The sequence below is a fragment of the Schistocerca americana genome, chromosome 6 (assembly GCF_021461395.2).
Source record: "Schistocerca americana isolate TAMUIC-IGC-003095 chromosome 6, iqSchAmer2.1, whole genome shotgun sequence".
In the NCBI taxonomy this organism is placed as follows: Eukaryota; Metazoa; Arthropoda; class Insecta; order Orthoptera; family Acrididae; genus Schistocerca; species Schistocerca americana.
This window is the reverse complement of record NC_060124.1, coordinates 175,420,714-175,447,443: the sequence shown is the minus strand read 5'-3', so window position 1 is coordinate 175,447,443 and position 26,730 is coordinate 175,420,714.

Here is a 26,730-nt window from a genome sequence, read left to right as displayed (position 1 = left end):
AGAAGTTAAATAAAAAGATATAAATCAGTTTATATTTGGACCATTGATCATTGTTCCGTTAAAATTTCAGCATATTAAACTTGATTCATAACTAAACTGGTGCCTTACTTAGGATTGTGAAAATGTGAGTTTGTAATCTTACGGAACACATCAATTATGGAGCCAAGATTGGGAGACTGCATACAACACTGCACTCATAAAACAACACACGAAGAACGCTGAAACATATGCAAGAGGAAATTAACCACAACCAACCGATTCAATTTTCACCCAAAGAGGTTACGTTCGTCGCGCAATCCTGTCCGTCTGAAAATACCACACACTGGTATACTAAATTCATACTAACTCCTTGTGGAATCTTCCCGAAAAGAATAGCTGAGGGCTACTTTGATGATTACACCACATGCTTCAGGTGGTCAAAGAGTGTAACTCCACAATAATTTTGATAATTAAAATGAATTACATCGAAACCCAATCTACAAAATAAAAACCTCGAACTGGTTACTATCGTCTTACCATGAACCTGTTGGGTCAAACAATTGTATAAGCACGTGGTACTGGTCTCACAAAGTACACCCCACGTGGGTTGAACATAAAGAAAAGTTGCTATATTGAAAAATATTATCAAGACGAGACGTTATAATCTCATGCACATTTGCATTTAAGATTGTTGATCTTAGAGTTACAGCTCATCAACACGTGGTTCCACTTTACTCACAAAGTCGTGACAAAGCAGCTACTGGAAGATATTCTGAACTTCACACGCGAATTACACTGTGTTGCAATTTAAGATAACATTAGATATTTTAGATCTAAACCTGAAATAAAGGTGATTAAATTTTCAGTTAGGCTGAACTTAAGAAATCCATTGTCCTATGGACTTAGCAGACACGCGCTTTGCCAGGGATCTTACCACTTCAGACACTCGCCGCAGACCAACTGGCGTGGGCCCCTACCGAGGGTGCTTCATAGATACAAACGGAGGTGACCAGAGAGGCGGATTCCTATACCAACATGACAAGAGACGGACAGGACCATACCAAGAACAGAAACCTCTATGCTTTTAGAAAGCGAAGCTACCTGTTCCGACGTTGCTCCTACTGTTCTCTAGCAGACAGGTTGTCTGCTACCATCAAGCATGCAACTAGAAATACGTTTACTCATTCATCCTTTCACAGAGAAGGGAAGGGGGTGACAGTATCTTACCATATACACTATATAAAAAAAAGCGCATGTAGGTTCCATATGAGACTGTGTGATATGAATGACATATAAACTGTGTTCTAAAGTGTAATAGTGTGACAGATCGTTCTTTTTTATGTGTAAAAGTCACACGTTCCACTGCTGTCCCCCCCCCCCCCCCCCCAGATGGAGTCAGAAACACCACAGTAAATTCAGAAGTGGAATGTGTGCCACAAATGACAACAGATTTAAGAAATTGACATGAAAGGAATCCAACAGAGACCTTTCAACTATTTTGCAAGAAGTATGTTACAAGATTCCCTTGAATACCATGGAGGACCTGTATTTATCCATTACCAGATAACCGGAACCTGTTTCGAATTCCAATGGGTTTCCTGCACTGCGGTGTGTTTGTGATGTTTCAATATTTTTGCCCACCCCCTGTTTGTGAAATTGGCAATAACTGGCAACAAAATTCAGATGAACGTGACTGCTTTGTTTCAGCACACTGTATCCTCAACCATTTTTATGTTCAACCAAGAATGTTTTGAACAGACTGATGGCGTCGCCATTGGCAGCTCTCTTTCTCCTTTGTTGGCCAGCCTTTCTATGGGGGATTTTGGGGATAATGTGCTTGCATTAGCATCACTTAAACCAACTGCATTTTGGATGTATATGGACGTTTATTTCGTAGTATGGTCTCATGGAGAAGAAAATCGATGGAGTTTCTTCAGAACCTCAACTCCATTCATATCTACATTCGGTTCATTATGGAAGTAGGGAAAGGTGGTCGTCTGCTTTTGTTGGATGTCTTGGTCAGACTAAAGAATGATGCTTCTCCGGGGCATTCAGCTTATGACAAGCCCATTCATACTGACCTGTATTTGAAAGCGTTACACTATCACCCACTTCCGCAAACTACACTTTTGCACACACCTCATCCCATGTCAGATCTAGATAGTTTGCCTGAAGAGGTCGCCCAGTTAAAGACAGTGTTCAGAAAAAAATTGATATTCCGTCCGGCAAATTAATAGGTCACTATCAGTTAGAACCAAGAATGAGGAAGTGGATAAAGAGGAGAACACGTCGGCAAAATCTTTAGCTTTTCCTCGTTTTGTGGGCAACATTTCGTTTAAAATTGCAAGAACCCTGTGTAAATTTCAGGTGAAAGTGGTTTGCTTCCCATCGTCCAAGATTGCAGCCGACCATGGTGGCCGAGCGGTTCTAGATGGTCAGTCCGGAACCGCGCGACTTCTACGGTGGCAGGTTCGAATCCTGTCTCGGGCATGGATGTGTGTGCTGATAGTTAGGTTTCAGTAATTTTAAGTTCTAGGGGACTGATGACCACAGATGTTAAGTCCCATAGCGCACAGAGACATTTGAACCGTTTCCAAGATTGCACATCTTTAGGGATCAGTCAAGGACGACTCGTCATTTTGGAAGGCCGAACTTCTCAAGGTGGCATGGTTTACACAGGACAAACTACACTTACTGTGGAATAACGCTTCACTTAGCATCAACGTTGCACTCACCTTTTGCAGCCAATGATGTCGATTAGTACTGCACACTGTATCTCCGCTGGACATTCAGTGGAGTATGATGAAATTATGATTCTGATCATACCAACAGCTTTCTGGAACTAAGTCATTGTAGAACCCGTGCAAGTAGGCCAGGCGGAAAAGCTGATGTACCGTGACGCGGCTACCAGCTGGACAGTGCAAGGAACCCAATCATCTCCAAGATTATTTCTAATCTAAGGCAACAAAATGCACCAACGGACGCGGGGAGTGGTAATGCGGAGAACAGCTGAGTTTCGTGTTTCTACTACCGAGACTGGAATACTCTCTTTCAAATTCTAAAGGTGGCAGGGGTAAAATACAGGGAGCGAAACGCTATTTACAATTTGTACAGAAACCAGATGGCAGTTATAAGAGTCGAGGGGCACGAAAGGGAAGCAGTGGTTGGGAAGGGAGTGAGACAGGGTTGTAGCCTGTCCGCGATGTTATTCAATCTGTATATTGAGGCAAGCAGTAAAAGAAACAAAAGAAAAATTTGGAGTAGGTATTAAAATCAATGGAGAAGAAATAAAAACTTTGAGGTTCACCGATGACATTGTAATTCTGTCAGAGACAGCAAAGGACTTGGAAGAGCATTTGAACGGTATGGACAGTGTCTTGAAAGGAGGATATAAGATGGACATCAACAAAAGCAAAACGAGGATAATGGAATGTAGTCGAATTAAGTCAGGTGATGCTGAGGGAATGAGAATAGGAAATGAGACACTTAAAGTAGTAAAGGAGTTTTGCTATTTGGGGAGCAAACTTACTGATGATGGTAGAAGTAGAGAGGATATAAAATATAGACTGGTAATGGGAAGGAAAGCGTTTCTAAAGAAGAGAAATTTGTTACCATCGAGTATAGATTTAAGTGTCAGGAAGTCGTTTCTGAAAGTATTTGTATGGAGTGTAGCCATGTATGGAAGTGAAACATGGACGATAAATAGTTTGCACAAGAAGAGAATAGAAGCTTTCGAAATGTGGTGCTATAGAAGAATGCTGAAGATTAGATGGATAGATCACATAACTAATGAGGAGGTATTGAATAGAATTGGGGAGAAGAGGAGTTTGTGACACAACTTGACAAGAAGAAGGGACCGGTTGGTAGGACATGATCTGAGGCAACAGGGGATCACAAATTTAGTATTGGAGGGCAGCGTGGAGGGTAGAAATCGTAGAGGGAGACCGAGAGGTGAATACACTAAGCAGATTCAGAAGGGTGTAGGCTGCAGTAGGTACTGGGAGATGAAGAAGCTTGCACAGGATAGAGTAGCATGGAGAGCTGCATCAAACCAGTGTCAGGACTGAAGACCACAACAACAACAACACTCCCGAGGGCGCTGCCGCCGGGAAGTCTGTCAACTTGATTTTGACGCATGCGAGGAATACTCAGAGCGCGCCGTGTACTGCAGAACGAAGTAAGTCTTCGTCAGTCTTCGATGGCTCACTTGAAGATGGCTGGCAGATGACCAGTTGAAATATTGTGGGCTGCAATGGACAATGACCGCCTGCAAGCCCGAAATTTGAGCACCCCGTGGCTGTTTGCCTTTATTGATCCTGTCTCCTAGGGTAAAGTCGTAGAGTAAGTATCGTCTGGAGCGTTCCTACATTTGTCCTGATCTGAGACTGATCTCCCGCGAGATCAGCTTCCACCAGTCTTTCACATCTCGTTCTCCTCGGCCCCGACCGGAAGTTGAGCGTCAACCCCGCTGCGGGTCCGGCGGACGGCATTTCGACTCGGGCACAACGGCGCGGTCATAAATCCTTCCGGGGAAAACAAGCAGTGAAAAGTACGCCGTGCCCGGACGTGAGCGTAAAGCAAAGAGGCGGCATAATTGGTGAGCGCGGCCCTACCTGCTGTACTGCGTTGCGTGGCTCGCCTTTGTGCGGCGCGCTGCCTCCTTTGTGCCGGTGCGGCCCGGGCTCTGCGCCTGCGCAGCCACAGCCACGTCGCCTTCTTTGGTCGCTGGGGCTCTCATTCAGGCGTACCGCGCCCCCCATTCACGTCCGGCCGTGTCCGCTCAGCGTGCAGAAATAGCCGCCAAGGCACGGTCCCCATTCACCGCGCCACTGTCTCCTAATAACCAAAACACGTTTCGCACACCGAATACTGCCTCACTGGCGAAGTGCTTCACACAGAAGTCCTGCTACACCGCGGAATACGTTCGTGGTATTAGCCTGTGTGAGCCTCGCCTGCTTCGTACTGACCAGCGGGATTACAGGTAGTGGTCAGCTGAAGGTGTTCCGTCCAAGTAGAACTGCACAGCTGCTTTAGCATAAAAAAAATGGTTCAAATGGCTCTGAGCACTATGGGACTCAACTGCTGAGGTCATTAGTCCCCTAGAAGTTAGAACTAGTTAAACCTAACTAACCTAAGGACATCACAAACATCCATGCCCGAGGCAGGATTCGAACCTTCGACCGTAGCGGTCTTGCGGTTCCAGACTGCAGCGTCTTTAACCGCACGGCCACTTCGGCCGGCTGCTTTAGCACACAGTGTGGGTGGGGAGAATGTGATTAAATGTTGGTCGCAGTGAAACGTATCTCACTAGGAAAGTACTTGGGATCGAACAAACAGATCTGTATGAACGTTTGGTTGCAGGACCATTATGTACCTCTGAATGTGCTGGTGGGTGCCGTTTCTCTGCAAAACTCTGCAGTCATGCTCTAGATATCACTGTAGATGTAATTGTAGACGCCATACGCAATGTAGCAATCTTAACTACAAATGTAAATGCGGAATGTCAATAAAATGCTCCGAGCAATACGAATGAGTGCAAAACGCACAGTGAAGAAATGCAAGTTGATCGCATGGCGTATTTGCTCATTCTATAATATCAGTGTTGAACGCCACGTCAATGACACTTTTGAAGTTGTTCCACTGGTTCGCCAATATCGTAGCCAGCGTTCTGCCACACGTAACGAAGCATTGGTCTGTATACTCCCGCAGATAACTGATTGTAAATGACAGGATGCATATTCACGGTAAAGAATCTGTCGTGCAATTTCGGCTGCATATTGCTGGAACGTGGTTTAATGAAGTCTGTTATTCTCCTGGCATATATTTTATATCGCCTGAAGAAATACACATCCAGAGGTTGTGCATATTTTGTAGTTTTAGGCGAAAGGATTTTTAAATCTACATGTTTTCCGCCAGATGCTTCCAGTAGTACTCGTTCATCCGTATGTCCAGACCAGGAGTCACGAAGTACTGATGCCTTTCTCGACAAATTTGGATTCCAAACTGACAGAAAAAACGTCTTCAGATGTTGTTCCGTCATCTTCCCATTCACACTTGCATCGACGACGACATTTGGAGGGCACCGCGTTTCTATTTCCCTTGACACGCGGGATCCAAACTTCCCACTGGATTCTTGGAAGCAAATATAGAGTTTGTCTGCCAATCGTCCGTCCATTGATATAGCAACATCGATCGTGTAACTATGTGTTGCAAAGTTAACTGATTGCAATATCGCGACAGTGTTTCTCTCCCCTTTCATGGATAGTGTTCTGTCACAAGAAAGTTCATAGTTGAACTGACTCTGATCACAGTTCCATACAGAACTAATATCGATGTTTTCTCTCGTGATATGCTCATTGAGGACAGCAACAAACGTCTGAGCTCTTTCAATCAGCTCTTCTTCATTATCCTTATCTTTTCGTGCTTGGAGCATAGTGATACGGCGTGATGTTATCCTAAACTTCTTTTTCAAATTAGTAATAAATCCTAGTGAAGCTGTAAAGTTTGTACACCCGAGATTTCTGGCTGCGTCCAATGCCCAATGTTGTAAATGCCAATAATGAACGGCGGAACAGCATTCTCACGCTTCATCGAATTTCGCCATTACACGCTCCTTAATGGTCTTGAACAGCAGTGTACGATTTCCTTTGAAAACTGTATTTCCTTCTCATTTCTTTGCCACGTAATCCAGTAGGTTTTTAATAATGCTTTTAGACTTCAGTTTAGGGTATCTTTTCAGAAGCTTGCCGTATGTGTCGAAAACTCTTACGTAATAATCATCGTACATGTTCTCCAGTGTGTTGTCATCAAACGCCGTGATGATACTTGCAACTTTAACATTCTTTTTGGGAGACGGTTGGTATTCACTGTCACTGCTTCCATCGCCTCTTCCCGCACTTGCCGTAGCACTACCGTTTGCAATGAGTTGTTCCTCATTATCATCCTTATCATCATCATTCTGTGTTAGTGATACAACAGTATCTGTTTCTAAATTTTTGCTCATATTTCTGCACTATAATACATACCAGAAAACATGCGAATGATTCGTCTTCCACACCAATACCATCATCACAAAGAAGGGTTCTTCGTAACTTCATCTCAACCAATCGCAATGCATTAGCAGGATTGATTACCAATCGTCGAGCCATCTGACGTTTCAATACATAAATAATGTCACAAAACGCAACTTCAGAGGCACACTGCACTGTCCCTACTGGTCCCAATTTTGACGTATTTGTGTTTGTTCGAGCCCAAGTACTTTCCTGGTCATAGATGCGGGTGGCATCCAGCGACAAAAATTGTACGTTGAATTTATGAGGAAACGTTTATTGGTGGACCTGGATTACTTCTATACATTGCTGCACTAATAGCACCATTATAGATAAGAATACCCAGTTTTGTTTGAGCCACGATACACGGTAAGATTTATCACTGTTATTGTTACGCAGTATAACAAAAACAGTCACTCTAGATTGCAACCAGTTTTTATTAATCATGACCATCCGTAGACCACAAACAAGTTGGTGACGCATGGAGACGTTATACGGAAATGCTCGACACACCAGAAGGTAATGCTCAAGAACTGCAGGTTTTGTTATACCCACCTGTTTTTTTTATAATGAGATTTTCACTCTGCAGCGGAGTGTGCCCTGATATGAAACTTCCTGGCAGATTAAAACTGTGTGCCGGACCGAGACTCGAACTCGGGACCTTTGCCTTTCGCGGGAAAGTGCTCTACCAACTGAGCTACCCAAGCACGACTCACGCCCCGTCCTCACAGCTTTACTTCTGCCAGTACCTCGTCTCCTACCTTCCAAACTTTACAGAAGCTCTCCTGGGAACCTTGCAGAACTAGCACTCCTGAAAGAAAGGATATTGCGGAGACATGGCTTAGCCACAGCCTGGGGGATGTTTCCAGAATGAAATTATCATTCTGCAGATGAGTGTGCGCTGATACGAAAGATATATGAGAGCTTCTGTAAAGTTTGGAAGGTAGGAGACGAAGTACTGGCAGAAGTAAAGCTGTGAGGACGGGGCGTGAGTCCTACTTGGGTAGCACAGTTGGTAGAGCACTTGCCCGCGAAAGGCAAAGGTCCCGGGTCCGAGTCTCGGTCCGGCACACAGTTTTAATCTGCCAGGAAGTTTCATATCAGCGCACACTCCACTGCAGAGCGAAAATCTCATTCTGGAAACATCCCTAGGCTGTGGCTAAACCATGTCTCCGCAATATCCTTTCTTTCAGGAGCGCTGGTCCTGCAAGGTTCGCAGGAGAGCTTCTGTAAAGTTTGGAAGGTAGTAGACGAGGTTCGGGCGGAAGTAAAGCTGTGAGGACGGGGAGTGAGTCTTGCTTGGGTAGCTCAGCTGGTAGAGCACTTGCCCGCGAAAGGCAAATGTCCCGAGTTCGAGTCTCGGTCCGGCACACAGTTTTAATCGCCAAGAAGTTACACTTTTCTTTTTTTTTGGCCCGCCACGAATAATCATCCTGTGCCAAACCTTTCATCTCACTATCGCATTTGTAACCAATGTCCTCAATTAGTTGCTGGATGTATTCCAATCTCTATCTACCACTACAGTTTTTACCATCTACAGCTCCATCTAGTGCCATGGAATTTCTTCCCCGATGTCTTAACAGATGTCCTACCATCCTGTCCCTCTTTCTTGTCAGTTTTTTTCGTATTTTCCTTTCCTCGCTTATTCAGCAGAGAACCTCCTTATTCCTTACCTCATCAGTTCACGTAAATTTCAACGTTTGCCTATAACACCTCACCTCAAATGCTTCGATTCTCTTCTGTTCCGGTTTTCCCATAGTTCTTGTTTCACTAACGTACACTGCTGTGCTCCAGACGTAAATTCTCAGAAATTTCTTCCTCAGTTTAAGACCTATGTTTAATACCGGTCGTCTTCTCTTGGCCGCGAAAGCTCTTTTTGCCATAGCTAGTCTGCTTTTGACGTCCTCCTTGCTCCGTCTGCCATTGGTTATTTGGCTGTCTGGGTAGCAGAATTCCATTAGTTCGTGATCACCAACCTGATATTAAGTCTCTCGCTGTTCTCATTTCTTCTACTTCTCTTTACTTTCGTCTTTCTTCGATTTACTATCAATTTGTATACTGTAATCATTAAGCTGTTCATTCCATTCAGCTGAACTTGTAATTCTTCTACACTTATAAAAGAAAAAAGAAAGGTTCAAATGGCTCTGAACACTACGGGACTTGACATCTGAGGTCATCAGTCCCCTAGAATTTAAAACTACTTAAGCCTAACTAACCTAAGGACATCACACACATCCACGCACGTGGCAGTATTCGAACCTCCAACCGTAGTAGCAGGGTGGTTCCGGACTGAAGCGCCTAGAACCACTCGGTCGCAGCGGCCGGCTCTTCACTTTCACTTAGGATAGCAACGTTATCAGCGAATCGTATCACTGATATCCTTTCACCTTGAACTTTATTTCCATTCGTGAACTTTACTCTTAATTCCGTCATTGCTTCTTCGATGTATAGATCGAGCAGAAAGGGCGAAAGATTACGTCCCAGTCTTATACACTTTTTAATCTGAGAATTTCGTTCTTGTTCGTCCACTATTATTGCTCCTTCTTGGTTCTTGTAAGTGCTGTATATTACCTGTCTTCCCTGTAGCTTACTCCTACATATTCTAGAATTTCGAACATGCTGCCCAATTTGACAAAGTTGAGTGCTATTTTCAGGTCGATAAATCCTATGACCGAGTCTTGATTTTTCTTTAGTCTTGCTTCCATTATCAACCGCAACGTCAGAACTACCTCTCTGGTGCCTTCACCTTTCCTAAACCCAAACTGATTGTCGTCTAACTGATCCTCAATTTTCTTTTCCATTCTTCTGAACATTGCTCTTGTCAGCTACTTGAATGCATGAGCCGTTAACCTGATTCTGCGATAATTCTCGTACTTGTCGGCTCTTGCAATTTTCGGAATTCTGTGGATAATATTTTTGGGAAAGCCTGATGGTATATCGCCAGAATCATATATTTTGTACCCCAACATGAATAGTCGGTTTGTTGCCACTTACCCCAATAATTTTAGTAATTGGTTCAAAAATGGTTCAAATGGCTCTGAGCACTATGGGACTTAACATCTGTGGTCATCAGTCCCCTAGAACTTAGAACTAATTAAACCTAACTATCCTAAGGACATCACACATATCCATGCCCGAGGCAGGATTCGAACCTGCGACCGTAGCTGTCACGCGGTTCCAGACTGAAGCGCCTAGAACCGCACGGCCACACCGGCCGGCTTTTAGTAATTCTGATGGGATTTATCTATCGCTTCTGCCTTATTTGATCTTAAGTCTTTCAAAGCTCTTTTAAAAGTCTGATTCTAGTAATGGATCCCTTATCTCCATGATACTGGCTCTTTTTTCTTCTTCTATCACGTCGTCAGACAAGCCTTCCCCCTCATAGAGGCCTTCTGTGTAATCTTTCCACCAATCAGCTACGCCTCTGCATTTAACAGTGGAATTCCCATTTTACTCTTGATGGTACCACCCTTGCCTTTAATTTCATTGAAGATTGTTTTGACTTTTCTATATGGTGAGTTACTTCTTTTTGAATTTCTTCTCATGTTGCATGCACCCAGTTCTCCTTAGGATCCCTTCACTTCCTATTTATTTCATCGTAATTGACTTATACTTCAGTATTGTTGAATTTCGCTGAACATTTTTGTACTACCTTCTCAACATTTTTGTACTACCTTCTCCTGTCGATCAACTGAATTATTCCTTCTGTTACCCACGTTTTCTTCGCAGTTATCTTCTATGTACCTATGTTCCTCTTTCCAACTCTTTTTCCCTTTTTAGAGATGTCCATTCTTCTTCAACTGAACTGCCTACTGAGCTGTTACTTATATCTGTTTCTACAGCCTTGGAAAATCTCAAGCGTGTCTCTTATCAACCTACGATTTCAACAACAGGAAGTGGGGCAAATAATGATATTTTAGTCACTGTGAACGTACATGTAGCAGGAAAACAACAAGATCAAATCTGTAGGTTGATTTTAGATATAGGGCTGCCAAATTTAGTACAAATCTGGTGGTTGGAAAGTCTGGCTGCTTCAACTTGGAAGACGCCTATTGTTGGCTCTTTCATTTTCTCACAACTTGTTTTACCTATTCAAGGAATATAGTATTTGTTTTAGAACTATCTCTGAGATTTTAACTTTGCCGTCTTCAGCATATATCGATACTTATACTTTCACTAACTCTCTGCTTAAGCATTGCATCAGAATGTATGTCTTCGGCGAGCTGCTGTTGTGTCAGCAACTCAGTTAGTTTAACACACATAACAATAATCTGCTGCGTCAGTCATACTTAATTTACGTTCGCGACATTGTATAACCGTGCTACAGATTTCATTTTGTTCCGCACCTTGAACTGGAAATGTGGCATGAAAATATGAAAACCAAATGGTAATACACAATGATGGTATAATAAGATGAAATACTGACATTAGCATCAACACTGAAAGAGGTGTGTATGTGCCTGTTTGTTAACCGGAATCATCGCAGCAGATGTGTTGACGGAACGGGACAAAGAAGCTGTCCTATGCGGATGTATCCATGATCAGATCACGGACGAAGTTGCCGGATTTGTTGGTGTATCAACACGGACTGGCCAACGTGTCTACAAGGAATGGTGTTCCAGTTGCTGCTTTTCTAACCGACAGAGACCGGAGGCTGTTCATTTGAAAACGGGCAGAAACTGCAGCCTCCAGTGAATGCAGGTGCGTCTCAACCAGTTTCCGAGGGAACTTTGGGATGGGCATAACAGGGAGCGAGCATTTTGACATCGTCAGTCGGTCAAGCAGGACAAAAACACGAGCATAGCCGAATGGAGGTTGTAGTGTGGTGCTACGATTCGCGATTTTTCGTTCTTTCAGATGATGCAAAGCGTCCATTACACAGATGTACCAATGAGGCGTTTAATCTATAAAGGTATTGTGATGTTTTTAGCGTATGATCGTGCCAGTTTTTGGGCGTATTTTCAGGTTAGCGCGAACGTGAACCGGGTTGTTTGTCTGAACATTCTAGGTGACCAATTCCGCCCTCATGACGAGTATATTGTGGGCCCTCCTGTCTTCCTAAAGCCGCATGGGCTATTCCTGGCCTGATGAACACCCACGAATCTCGACGGTTCAGCAAAATCACCCGGTCTTGATCGTACAGAAAATATCCGTGACTAGGACAGAGAGCGAAACGCATTAGTTTGCATCAGAGCAAGTCGGTAGCTCTTCGGTCTACGGAATCTAATCAACAGTGAGTGGTCTCAGGTTGGTATGGCACACATGCACACAGGTTTAAGGACAAACAGCGTCGCCGAAATGAGACCCTTACAAAGGCTGGAGGGTACGTTAACCGATATTAGTGCGATTTCTCACGGGAGTGAAAATTTTTTTTGTTCGGTGTCCTGATACAGTCTTTATACATGCAGAATCTGTGGTTACTAAACAACAGAAGCCGAAAATTTGTTGTATCGTGTCTAGAGGCTCAGAATTTGTTCTTTGTGTTGTAAATGCCGCAGAATATTATTGTACTGGATTAAGTAGTGAAAAACGCATGTGGTGCGCTTTTAAAGCGTACGTTGAGTAAACTTTTTCGAGGTATCCACCAGTATTTTAGGCGAATATGTATTTCGTTTTACCAGAGCGATTTCCTTCTCCCTCGATTTGCATGTCGGGCTGGAATTCTGTCGCTGTAACGAACTGGACGATGACGGAACTGTGTAGCATAACTTACCGCCCTTTCTTCCTTAGTGTTACCACGACGTCATGGAGTATATTCCTCTGGACACTTCTTTTTTCTCCTGTAACATTTGATGAACAAATGGTAATGATCAATAGACGGTCCCCTCGGTCTCTCTAGTTCCCGACGTATCACATTGCACGCAGTGCCACAACAGGTTTAACAATCACCTTGTTTCGAAATACGTTTGAGCAGACAAAAAACGATTTCATTTGCTGCACGTGTTGAGTAAATGCTTCCTGTGACACTAAACGAAATGGTGGTGTTATTTGTGTTGAGGGAAAGAAAGAACTAACAGCTAAAGAAGTCAACTTTCCGGGTCCTGATTAAGTACCCGGCGTTGCCCTCGTACGTATTTATTCCAGATCTGTTAGTGCATCTACTTCTCCCACTCTCCGTCCATCCCCTCCATCCTCCTCCTTGCCCATCTTCTTTTACCCCTCTCTCTGCCCATCTCTCTTGCGCGTCTCTCTCCGTTCACCTGGCACCATCCTCCCTAAGCCCACCTGCTCCTTCCCACTCTGTTCATCACCTCTCCACCCACTCTCAGTTCATCTTCTCCTGCCCCCTGAGACTCTGCCTAACTGCTTCTATTTCCTCCTCCCGCTCTCTCTCACTCCAACTCCTACCCTTATATCCATTTCCTCCTACCCCTCTCCTGCCCCCTCTCTATGTCTCTCTCTTCCTCCTCTCTTCCTCTGTCCATTTACACCTCTATCTCTATTTGTCCATCTCCTCCTCCCCCATATCTGTGTCGATGTCCTTCTTCCCTCTCTCTGTCTGTCCATCTCTTTCTCCGATGTTCTCTCTATGCAAGTTATCACCCCCACCCCAATAGGAGATTGCTGGTTCTTATTCTCCACAGTGTTTCTTTCCAGGTAGTGAGTAATGTGTGTACAAAGTTTTGATGAAATCGATCCAAGGGTTTGGGAGGACTTTTTTACGCACGAATTTATCCGCATCTCCACAGTTCACATATCTTTAAAATATTTCACACATATTTGTACACATATTTCACCTGCATTTTTAGCGAATTTCTCCCTGTAGTTTGTTTTTCACGCAGCTCAATGCTTATGGCGTCTTACCTCCTGAAGTATGGGTAGTAAAATGATATAATTTTGTAGGTGTGTTAGGGACATACGTGAACACTGTACGCAAAATGTCTGCCGAATACAGTTTGCAGTAAATAAATAATAAATTAAAACGGCATGTCTTATGCGCCACTTTTACTGTACTAACAGCGAAAACGTAGTAAGCGATAATTTTTTTCTTATTTCATTTTATGGGTAACATCAGCTACAAGAATTGTCGTAATGATTTGAAATTACGTGTAAAGTTTGTTACAAGGCACCAAGTGCTCTCAGTCAGAAATACTGAATCAATAAAGTCTGGGTATTCACGCACTTGGGCTACACTTCTTTTGTCTCCCCCACCCCCCTCCCCTTTGATAGGTAGGTGTTCCTTACATCCACAGCAATTCTTTCCACACAGTAAGTGCTATATGTACCAAGTCTGGTTGAAATCGGTCCACTGTTTAGGAGATGTGTAACATACTACCTCTCTCTCTGTCTCTCTCTCTCTCACTCTCTCTCTCTCTCTCTCTCTCTCTCTCTCTCTCTCTCTCTCTCTCTCTCTCTCTCACACACACACACACACACACACACACACACACACATTATATATGACAGAACCTTAAGCATGGCTGTAGCAGCTATTGCACAGATGTAATATTGGGATTAAAAACAGCCGCCAGCTGCGGGAAGTAGGAGTCAAAAACCCTTGACCGAGGTTTCAACCCATATAAATCGACCTTCTTCAGAAGTCTTATTACGTTTTATATGCTGATCCAGATGTGCCGCGAGTAGGCTTCGTCATAATTAGAATTGACAATCAGGTGGCTATTTTTATGATTGTCAATTTTGATTATGACTAAGCCTATTGGCAACACATCAGGATTAGTATGTAAAACATAATAAGACTTCTGAAGAAGGTCCATTTACATGCGTTTGAACCTAGGTCAAGAGCTTCTGAGTACTACCTTCATCAACTGGTGGCTGTTTTTATTCCATACATTTTTATGATGTGTGTGGTATGGTTTATTCCTGCTCCCGCCACATCTTTATGACTGTAAACGTTACGAAATCTTATGGTCTCAAATCATACGGATTCACTGCGCTCTGCAACATCGCACGTATTGTCTTACTCAGAACGTATTGGACGACGGTGACGTGAATATAATCAATCACATCTGCTTGTTGTGCACATCTGCATCTTTGCTACACGAGGTACAGTTCAACGTGTGTGGCGGGGGATCTGTACGTTTACTGCAACCGACAACCCCTCCCCCGCACTGCCTTCACCTTCCTGTAGTTGGACAGTAAGAGGGTCCTTGCGTACATTCATGAGTAGGAAGGGGAGATAAATTTCTATTCTACTAAGTTGATAGTGGACTGATTGGAAGTAGGTTAGATGGCCTCAAGTTTGCTGGCTGTGGAGATCGACATACTTAAAAGTATGCCGATAGGTTTATGATCATGGAAGAAAATAAGAAAACATGTACCTTTTCTAGAATCCCCACTGCGCGAACCACTTTTCTATCCTTGATCTGTGGAAATCACATTACATAATCAGTGTTACCGGACTAGGTGCGCTGGGGCGGCGCAATGCCGTACCGGACCGCTGTACCGCTCCACTGACGTCATACATGTTCATATTTGAATCCTCAGCGTATAAAAAGAGTGCGACATTAGCATGCCTATTGTAGCGCGCTGCTAATTTACAGAAAATAAAGCCGATAACTAGTTCTGAGTAAACACCGCAACAATTGCAGGGGTCGTCGGGACAAAGTGCGAATCGAAAAGAGCGTATTTTGAGTTACTTATGTTATATGTTTACTTAAAGTCAATTACGAGAAATACAATTGAACAAGTAATGCATATATCAGACAGCAATTTCTAGCGGTAGATATGTAGCAACTTGTTGTCAGTACGTTATGCATTCGATAACACAACAAATAAAGTCATCAAATTAATCCTTACTGAAGGTTTCCAGAAATTACTGAAACCATCGCCTTTTGTTTCATTCTTCAACTTTTATTTCCCTTTGCCAGTTTCGAATCGCCTAGAGATTCATCATCGGATGGTACATATATATTGCATGTTTGCAGCGTTGCAGGGGTCGTGTAACTGTAGCAAGATGTAAAACTGTGAGCACTGAATGTGGCGAGAATTGTTCACAATATGAGATCGATTTAGTTGCATTGTTAGAATGTTTTGGTTTGTTTTTGGTTCATTCATTGCTCTGAAAAACATAACGCGTGGTTTCCAGTGAAGTTAAATAACATAACTGTCCGGCGAGCGGTCCGGACACATTAGGATGATGTCAGAAAGAAAAAAAAAAAAAAAAAAAAAAACGTTCGAATGGCTCTGAGCACTATGGGACTTAACATCTGTAGTCATCAGTTCCTAGAACTTAGAACTACTTAAACCTAACTATCCTAAGGACATCACACACATCCATGCCAGAGGGAGGATTCGAACCTGCGACAGTAGCGGTCACGCGGGTCTAGACTGAAGCGCGTAGAACCGCACGGCCACACCGGCCGGCTGGATGATGTCGCCCAGGATACCCAGCAGCATACATAGCACACGCCCGTTGGGCATATTTATCACAATAGCCATCCATCAACGCGATATCGACCTTTTGCGCAATTGGTAAAAGGTCCATTTTAACACGGGTAATGTATCACGAAGCAAATACCGTCCGCACTGGCGGAATGTTACGTGATATCACGTACTTATTCGTTTGTGACTATTACAGCGCCATCTATCACAAAACGAAAAAAGTGGTCCAACTAAAACATTCATATTTCTTTACGTATTACACAAATATGTAATAAAAATGGGGTTTGCTATTTAAAACACGCAGTTGATATCCGATTGATCTATGGCAGCGCCATCTAGCGGGCCAACCATAGCGCCATCTGATTTCCCCCTTCAAGTTAGACGAGTTTCGTTCTTTGTAATTTTTCGTTTGATGCTTATTTCGTGAGGTATTTGGCCCAGTAACTATCAATGGACCACCCTGTATATTTTAAGTCAGTCCTTCCAGCTATCATTTCTTTCTCGATTTCTTCACATGTTTGATGCAGCGATTTCGCCTTGGCTTCCCTGAACTTCCTATTTTTTTCATTCTTCAGTGGTTTGTGTTTCTGTATTCATGAATGCCTCCGAACGTACAAAAATGATCACTATAGCAAGAAAGTATTGTTGTCAGAATGCTTCGGGACAAAGATTTTTCCACTGGATGAATAACACAGACACGTTCAGAATCGTCTATGGAGGCGTGTCGTGCAATACAGCAGAGAATCTTAGTTGCCAGTGTGGAATACACGTGACATATGCGCATGCGGGTGGAGCTGCAGGCAGGGAACAACTAGTGACGGAGTGGATGAGGCTCAGCCAGGTGAGTTTTAAAGGTTTTCGGCAAGGTACTGGCGAGGCGGCAGCGGTGAGCGCCAGCTCGGCTCGTAGCGAGGCCGCTGGGTCGCTGTGCCGGCTGGCGCTCCATTTAAGACCCGCCGTCGATGCCACGCTTTCCGGCGTGTCCCGGCACGCCGGCCGCCGTCCTTGCGCCGCCCACGGGCACCAGCCGCTGCCGCCCACCTGCACTGGCCTCTGGTAGCAGGTGCCGCCCCCCAGTGGGGCGCTGCCAGTAAATTCCGGTCAGCGGTGCGGGACGCTCCGTGTCCATTACCACGTACCACAGAGCGCGTCAGCTCCGATTTCGTTTGCTGACATTCCGAGATTGAGCGGCAGGTCTGACCTTTAGCGACTACATCGCATACTTCAATGCTCTACAGTTACATCACCTACACTATGATCAGAAGTGTCCGGACACCACTATGTAATGAGGAATCGGCCATTAGTTGTCACGAGAGGCACATCAGCCAATGTGAAGAGACGCGGGTAGTGTTGTGTTGTCAGTAAAGAGGTTGTAACTGTGGACTGGGTCGTTCTGAACTATTCAGTGGCGTTGAATGTGCACTAGTCGTTGCGTGTCACGTGAATAAACAAATACCTCAGAGATTATTGGATATAGGTTCCGCCTTTTATGCAAAGACACTGTTTATTCTTGTTATCCGAACAGGTTTCGGCTCCTGTGTAAAAAGTGAACGTATTGTAGGTAGTAACTGATTTAACAAAGAGAGGCATGAAGAAAGTTTTTGTTCGTTTTTCTGATGAGGCAAAGACGAGCCGAAACATGCTTGGGCAACAAGAAAAAACAGTTTTTTTGCGTAAAAGGCGGGACTCATATCCAATAATGTAACTGCAAGTATGGAAAGAAAGACAAGAGCTGCAGATTCAAAAGATGAATATCAAAAAATGGTTCAAATGACTCTGAGCACTATGGGACTTAACTTCTGAGGTCATCAGTCCCCTAGAACTTAGAACTACTTAAACCTAACTAACGTAAGGACATCACACACATCCATGCACCAGGCAGGATTCGAACCTGCGACCGTAGCGGTCTCGCGGTTCCAGACAGTAGCGCCTAGAACCGCTCGGCCATCCCGGCCGGCGATGAATATCCACCAGAAATATTTCTGGCATCCAAGCCACCAGATGTCAGACACTCTGATAGGCCTGAGTTTCTCCTGGCGTATGCAACTTTCAAATAACTTCCGGAAATTCAGCCAGGTAACACTTTCAGCGACCGCTGAAGGTGTTACCTGGCTGATTTCCCGGAAGTTATTTGAAACTCTGATCGGTATCAAACGTTATTCGTCGATAGAGTATCAACCAAAACTCCGATTTAGATCGTACTATGTGCCGTTGTTAAGCAGGACGAGCTTTAACGTCAATTAAAAGTAACACGAGAACTACGGATCACAGGAAAAGCATAACTGTGACGAGTCAGTCTGTATAGCTTCCGTGGGGATGTTGGTAGAGCATTGGGTCATCATGTGAAGGGTCCTGAGTTCAAATTGTGATGATAACAATATTTTTTACTGTATTAAGCTTGAAAGAGTTATATGGGACTATTACTATCTCCGCATGTGTGATGCAGTGGTTTCTTTACTCTAATGCTCTGACTATTTATGTTTAGTCTGTGAAACTACAAATGCGCTAGCTGCTTCATCACGAGCGATGTCTGTTCTGTCGCACATGTCGGACAGAACACCACACTTATCGATACAAATATTCTCTATAGGTTTGCTACTTTCAACTAACGAAGCGAAAGCAGACTACCAAGAGAACATTGGTAGGAACTCCGAAAAGTCCTTTTACATGTCACGTAAATGTTCTCCAGTGTAACGGTTTCACGCGTAAACAGTGCAAAAACATTTGTCAATAGCGGGGCATGAGCTCAGGACCGTTGCTACGACGGCCTCAAGCTCTAACATCTTACCCACGCGAGATCTACAAGGCAGTCATTCACAGGTACGCTTGTCGTATGCTTCGTACTTCTGGTCTTACTTTTAATTACCGTTTATGGATGTTCTACTGGACGACAGCACGCAGCACGAACTAAATCGGTGCTTTGGCTGATACTCTATCGCCATGCAACGTTTGGTACCGATCTGTGTGCCTGACATCTGCAGGTCTGGGTGTGAGATATCTCAAAATTACCTTAACATAGAATATTCAATTCGGCCACAAGGCATTACACATATTAGCTGCGAGTGGGAATTGATTTAAACTAACGGGAAAATTTAAAAATTGGTGCCGAAATGTCCGAATGAACAAATACCACATATTCAATTCGTTAGTGAAAGAAGCCAGAGGCACACACATACAAATAAACACGTACCATTTAAAAAAATTATTTTATCAAATAACTCAAACTGAAACGGGTAGCTTAAATAGTTAGAAACAAGATTAGAGGCCACCCATGGAAACAATTATTTTCCCTTAAGACAAGTACAATATAAACATTGAATCTGATAAAATTCCTTTATGGAACCAGTAACCGCAAGATGCTGCCTCCTAAAGTGCAGTGGGCTGGCTCAAAGAAATTGGACAAATATCAGCCCTTAAAAGCTTAAAATAACTTTAGCACTACACGATTTCAAAACACTTTGGTTGACATGACTCTCAGTTCCGCAAAAATCATTCTTCCTAAGGGAAATAGCTCATTACTCTTAATAAAAGTAGAGCTATAAAAATATATTTACTTTTAAAAATATTTAAAGGAGAAATGCTCAGCAAAGACTACACTAGTAAGTATTAGCACTAGTACACAGAATTCAATGGCACTCAGCCAAAAGAAAAAGCCGAAAATTCGGGGAAGCGTCCGGGCATAGAGTGCATCACCCATAATATAGACAGAATGCTCTCAAACACCAGAAGACTTAAGCAAGATTAATCGGCCACGCACGTTAACATCGAATAAGTGTTAGGTAATATTTTCCGGGGTTATCTGTCTGGATTGGTTGGTTGGTTGATTTGAGGGGAGGAGACCAGACAGCGAGGTCATTGGTCCCATCGAATTGGGGAAGGATTGGGAAGGATATCAGCCCTGACCTTTCAAAGGAACCATCCCGGTATTTGCCGGAAACGATTTGTGGAAGTCACGGAAAACCTAAATAATGTTGGCCGGACGCGGGTTTGAATGGTCGTCCTCCCGAATGGGAGTCCAGTGCGCTAACCACTGCGCCACATCGTTCGGTATGTTTGTCTGGAGTAAAGCCATGTATGAAAGTGAAACATGGACGATGAAGAGTGTAGACAAGAAGAGATCAGCAGTTTGCGAAATATGGTTCTATAGAAAAATGTTGAAGATTAAATGAGTATATCACGTAACTAATGAGGAGGTGGTGAACAGAATTGGGGAGACAAGAAATTTGTGGCAGGACTTGACCAAATGAAGCGATCAGTTGGTAGTTTTGGAGAGAAGTGTGGAGTGGTAAAAACCGTAGAGGGAGACCAAGAGATGACTATGGTAAGCAGATTCAGAAGGATGTAGGTTGCAGTAGTTATTCAGAGATGAAGAGACTCGTACAGGATAGATTAGCACGGAGAGCTGCATCAAACCAGTCTTCTGACTGAAGACGACGACAACACCAACATCATTAATGCAACGTTAATGCCAAAGCTGACAAATGTTTACGTATCAAACTGTAACGCCCGTTTGCGTTGCTCTTCCCTTGCTACGACGAGAATCTGCAGGCAATACGGCGATATTCGGCAAAATTACCACATGTTAGAGCCGTACTCACTGCGCCTGCTTGCGGCGGCGCGGTTCTTTCCGTCCCTTTACGACGGACCTGCACCTACCTGTGAACATTGTCTCAGCACATCATCAGTAGGAAAGCCGAGTGAAACCTACTGTACTTCGACGTGAACCAGGCAGCATTTAAAGTCACTAATCTATATTTTGGGAGAAAGTTTTCACACGAAATGAAAGGTTGGAAATTTTGTCCTTAATATATTCTGAAACTTAGGTGAACAAGTATCACTGACAAGCCCGTGCTAGCCTTAACACAGTCACTCACAATCCCTTTCACTCACGTTAGCAAGTTTAAGGCGTTGCATTTCCCGAAAACGTAATAGCTACAAAAATACTGATTGTTTTAGATTGAGAATGCTCGCCAAATATTAAGTCTGTCGGTACCAAATGTAGTCACAGTTTTTAGCCACCGACCCGCTCAATACGCCACGCGGAATATACGTCTTTTCTCGTCACAAAATTCACTTAAAAATTCCGAAATTTCTACACACCCATCGGAATAATTATGCCGTCACTTTACCACACTTTTGATGTATGAAACACTGCTAGATCGGGCAACTTATCGTTTCCATCGGAAGTACTACCACACACGTCCGAACTGTTTCATGGCTAGGCTCCGACTCTTCCCTAGAATACTCCAAGTCTTCTTTACCGGCAGAGAAAGCCGCGCGAAGAATATTGCTTTGCCATTGGTCAGTTTACTCAGCAGCCAATAGCAAAACAACATCCTCCCGCGTCAATCAGCGCTTTTCATCAATAACCAATCGCAAAATAGTAAACCTAACGATTGCACTTTTTACTGATGTAATTCTCTAATATGCTGAAGTTTTGCTTATGCATAAAGTTATTTACTATTGTTATTTATATCTGAATTAACTTTCCCTTTAACATAAACTTACTTTACATATCTATTCTACAAAAATCCCCTTTGTTCATATCCATACTTCTTCGAAATGTTCCCACACTAAATCGTACTACATAACTCGTTAAAGAATTATCTTCATATTAACCTTAAACCACACTCACGCATCATTCATGCTGCTGAAACACATTTATAGCATTTTACATACACAAAAAGACATAATAACACTTTATGAAAACAGTAGAACAGTTTACCAAAAAACATTCTATTACTTTAGTGCACTCTAGCGGGCACAGTCGAAACTCTCTAGCGGGCACAGTCGAAACTAAAATCACAGTCCCCCCTATCCAATATTGTCCTCTATCGGCTGATACATAAACTACGTGCGCGTGCAGTCTCGCGTCACCATCTGTCACTATCCAGCTCTGAGACACATCTCCCACCTAACCGCCTCCAAGGTAGGATCGGTATACGGCGCTACGCCTCATGCTGTCCTTCAGATAAAACGGGCAGCCCACACAAGCGCACAAGCGGGCACACACTAGTAATCTCGACGGTGATGTAGATGGGCTGGCAAGCGTAACCTTTCTCTGAATGACCAGCTTAAACTCCAAGTGTAACTCGAACTTCGCTTCCCATGCAGATGACGCTGTGAAAGTCTACTACAAACGCTGCCGCCGAACTGCCGTGCAAAGTAAAACTGTGCCAGCCCCGCGGCATCAGCTCCGTACGCGAACACCTCCCCCGCTGTACCACGGGACTTACTCGCTCTTACATTCGCTAGAGGTGACAAGACCCTGCAGGACGCGCTTAAAAGCCTCATCACTCGACACATCCACCTTGCAGGACGCCTGGGAAGGCGTCACCAAAAGAAGCGTCCCCGATATCTTTGGATATCGATAGCGGATCGACTCAAGTTCAGCCCTTCTAAAGATGTTCAAGACGACTGTTGGTGATGTGGAGGGTGGTTCCGTAGAATGAAATCAGCGGAAGGAATCACTCGTGAGGTCCATAGTGCTATTAGCAGTGCTGATACCACGATGAGTGTGCATAGGGAGTCAAAAAGAACGGGGTACAGTGGCCAAACATTGCTCGCGTGCCACACACTTCTGCAGTCAGTACTAAGCGACGCTTGAGGTGGTGTACAGGCGACGCCACTGGGCAGTGGGTGGCTAGAAAGGACTGATTTGGAGTGTTGAATCAACTATACCTCGTGGTAATCCGACACAAGGGTCTGTGTTTGGCGAATGCCTGGAAAATGTTACCTGCCATCACGTATGGTGCCAACAATGAAGTGCCGAGGAGGTGTTACAGTGTCTGGACGTTTTTCATGGTTAAGATGTAGCCCTCTCATGACACTTATGAAAACGTTACATGTGGAAGGACATGAACATTTTATGGTACTGTGTGTAACGTACAGTAGAGGAACAGTTCAGACATGAGGAATGTTTATACGAGGCGTCCTTTTTAAGTAAGTACCGTTTTGAAATTAAAAAAAGATGTGCTAAGATATCTCAATAATTTTATTTTTACATGAAACTTATCTTAGAAGCTAGATTAAGGAAAGGGAAACCTAAGTTTCTAGCATTTGTAGACTTAGAGAAAGTTTTTGACAATGTTGACTGGAATACTCTCTTTCAAATTCTGAAGGTGGCAGGGGTAAAATACAGGGAGCGAAAAGCTATTTACAATTTGTACAGAAACCAGATGGCAGTTATAAGAGTCGAGGGACATGAAAGGGAAGCAGTGGTTGAGAAGAGAGTGAGACAGGGTTGTAGCCTCTCCCCGATGTTATTCAATCTGTATATTGAGCAAGCAGTGAAGGAAACAAAAGAAAAATTCGGAGTAGGTATTAAAATCCATGGAGAAGAAATAAAAACTTTGAGGTTCGCCGATGACATTGTAATTCTGTCAGAGACACCAAAGGACTTGGAAGAGCAGTTGAACGGAATGGATAGTGTCTTGAAAGGAGGGTATAACATGAACATCAACAAAAGCAAAACGAGGATAATGGAATGTAGTCGAATTAAGTTAGGTGATGCTGAGGGAATTAGATTAGGAAATGAGACACTTAAAGTAGTAAAGGAATTTTGCTATTTGGGGAGCAAAATAACTGATGATGGTAGAAGTAGAGAGGATATAAAATGTAGACTGGCAATGGCAAGGAAAGCATTTCTGAAGAAGAGAAATTTGTTAACATCGAGTATAGATTTAAGTGTCAGGAAGTCGTTTCTGAAAGTATTTGTATGGAGTGTAGCCATGTATGGAAGTGAAACATGGACGATAAATAATTTGGACAAGAAGAGAGTAGAATCTTTCGAAATGTGGTGCTTCAGAAGAATGCTGAAGATTAGATGGGTAGATAACATAACTAATGAGGAAGTGTTGAATAGGATTGGGGAGAGGAGAAGTTTGTGGCACAACTCGACTAGAAGAAGGGATCGGTTGGTAGGGCATATTCTGAGGCATCAAGGGATCACCTGTTTAATATTGGAGGGCAGTGTGGAGGGTAAAAATCGTAGAGGGAGACCAAGAGACGAATGCACTAAGAAGATTCAGAAGGATGTAGGATGCAGTAAGTACTGGGAGATGAAGAAGCTTGCACAGGATAGAGTAGCATGGAGAGCTGCATCAAACCAGTCTCAGAACTGAAGACCACAACAACATCAACATGAAATCCTGTACCTTAATCTACTTTTCTACGTAGTTCCCGTCAATATTGGGGCACTTGTTATCACGTTGTAGCAGTTTTTGAATACCCTCCTCATGGAAGTCTGCCGCCCGACTTGTTAACTACTGCATTACGACTGTTTTGACTTCGTCATCATCTTGAAGACGCTGACCGCCCAGGTGTTTCTTCAAGTGCAGGAACAGATGGTAGTCATGGGCGCAACATCGGGGCTGTACGGAGGATGATCTAGAGTTCCCCATCAAAAAGATGTGATGAGATCTTTGGTCTGATTCGCCACATGCGGACGGGCATTGTCTTACAGCAAAACTATGCCCTTGCTCAAGTTTCATGGATCGTTGCTTTGATCCTGGTGTGACGTAGGCCACCCATGTTTCATCACCCGTAACAATTTGGCTTATGAAATCATCACCGTCGTTGTGGTACCGCTCAAGGAAAGTCAATGCACTGTCTAAACGTTTGGTTTTGTGCACATCCGTCAACATTTTCGATACACAACGTGCGCACAATTTTCGTAATTCAAGTGCTCGGTCACAATGCCACACAACATACTACGAGAAACATTACGAAAGTCATCCCGCAAGGAGGAAATCGTAAAGCGTCGGTTTTCTCTCACCTTATTGTCCACTTCCTGCACCAGATTTTCATGAACGACCGATGGACGCCCGGTCCGTTGTTCATTATGCACATTTGTGCGGCCATCTTTAAATGCTCTCACCCACTTTCATACCATTCCATTACTCATAATGTTTTCTCCGTAAACTGCACAGATCTCACGATGAATATCGATCACTTTTAGGCCTTTAGCACTAAGAAATCTTATAATAGCCCGTACTTCACAGTCGGCGGATTATCGGAGGCATCTTAAACACTCAGTACACAAAACAAAGAAGGAAAAATCAGACTGAAATAGCGTCAGTGCGTAGATTAGGGTACAGGCTTTCATGTAAAAATAAAATTGTTGAGATATTTTAGCGCGTCTTTTTTTCAGTTTCAAAACGGTACTTATTTAAAAACACGCCTCGTATTAGCATGACATGACATTCTGTCATAGAGCACCATCTGTGAGGCAATGATTTGTGGACAGTAACATACCTGAAATGGACTGGCCTGCTCAGAATTACGGTCTCAGCTTCGGCAGGAGTTAGAAGTCGACTTCGCTCCAGCGTCCAATATGACACCCTTCTCTAATTTCAGCTCTTGAGGAAGAATGGGCTGCAGTTCCTCCACAGATAGTCACACACCTCACGGAAAGTGTACCCAGCAGAGTTCATAAACGCGAACAGTGGACACACCTCATGTTGATAGTATTGGGACACGGCCGGCACCATTCCAAAATACCGAATGTATCCGGTACGTGTTGCCTCTCTAGTCGTTATTACCGTAGCGGGTTGCGACATAGAGAGAGTCCTTTCCTAAGCATCGTTAGTAGACAGCAACAAGATCGCACGCAGTGTATCCGGCAAGTGTTGACTCTCTAGTCGTTATTACCGGCGCGGGGTTGTGACATAGAGAGAGAAACCCTTTCTGGAACTCGAACCCTGCTCCTCCTGGGTGGAAAGGCCAAGTGCTCCCACCTAACACAATTAAACCATGGAATTGATGGGAAATTAAAAATGCCGGAGCCCTTTCTGGGACTCGAACCCTGGTGCTCCTGGACGGAATGCTCAAGTGCACCCCCAACACATGAAACCTGTCTAGATGCGGGAGAGGAAGGTTAGGTTAGTGTACTTTATTTATTTTGGTCGAGAAACTGACGCAAAGATCGATCCTAATTGCGTAATTAATCACAAAGATAGGTCCTAATTACACAACTATATGCAAAGCACTACAGAAGGACGGCATAAAATCGCAATACGCCGCGGAAACTGACGATACCATACAACTGGTGTTATCCTGCCAAGAAAAAAATTCGCAGAACCACTCGAAACCAGCGACAGAAACATCGAAACTCTACCCTACACCTACAAGCTGCCAGAGTCGATATTAGCTAACTTTGAGACGGGTGTATTTCCTGCTTTTCATGTATGCGTGTTTCTACTGCATTACAGAGAAGTTATTATCAGAGTTTTTTTTTTCTTTGTATACGTCTACGACATTGCATGTTTCGAATTCTTTAAGTTCAATGGGCCCCATGTACAATTAATCTTAAATAGAGTGATGGTAGAACTGCTGTCTGGACGCTTCCATATGAGGTCTA